The sequence below is a fragment of the Mizuhopecten yessoensis genome, unplaced genomic scaffold, assembly GCF_002113885.1.
Source record: "Mizuhopecten yessoensis strain PY_sf001 unplaced genomic scaffold, ASM211388v2 scaffold10275, whole genome shotgun sequence".
NCBI classification, from domain to species: domain Eukaryota; kingdom Metazoa; phylum Mollusca; class Bivalvia; order Pectinida; family Pectinidae; genus Mizuhopecten; species Mizuhopecten yessoensis.
In genome coordinates this window covers 3,585,469-3,585,971 of record NW_018408465.1, presented here as the reverse complement: position 1 = coordinate 3,585,971, position 503 = coordinate 3,585,469, and positions in this window count along the sequence as shown.

Genomic DNA, 503 nt, shown 5'->3' with positions numbered 1-503 from the left:
GGAGACTGGTATGTTACTACTGACATGTAAACTCTATAAACAGAGGAGACTGGTATGTTACTACTGACATGTAAACTCCATAAACAGGAGAGACTGGTATGTTACTACTAACAGGTAAACTCTATAAAAAGGGGAGACTGGTATGTTACTACTGACAGGTAAACTCTATAAACAGTGGAGACTGGTATGTTACTACTGACATGTAAACTCTATAAACAGTGGATACTGGTATGTAACTGCTGACATGTAAACTCTATAAACAGGAGAGACTGGTATGTTACTACTGACATGTAAACTCTGTTTATAGAGTTTACATGTCAGTAAAACATACCAGTCTCCACTGTTTATGTTTTACTGACATGTAAACTCTATAAACAGGGGAGACTGGTATGTTACCGCTTTTTTTGGTATGTTACTACTGACATGTAAACTCTATAAACAGGAGAGACTGGTATGTTACTACTGACGTGTAATCTCTATAAACAGTGGAGACTGGTATGTTT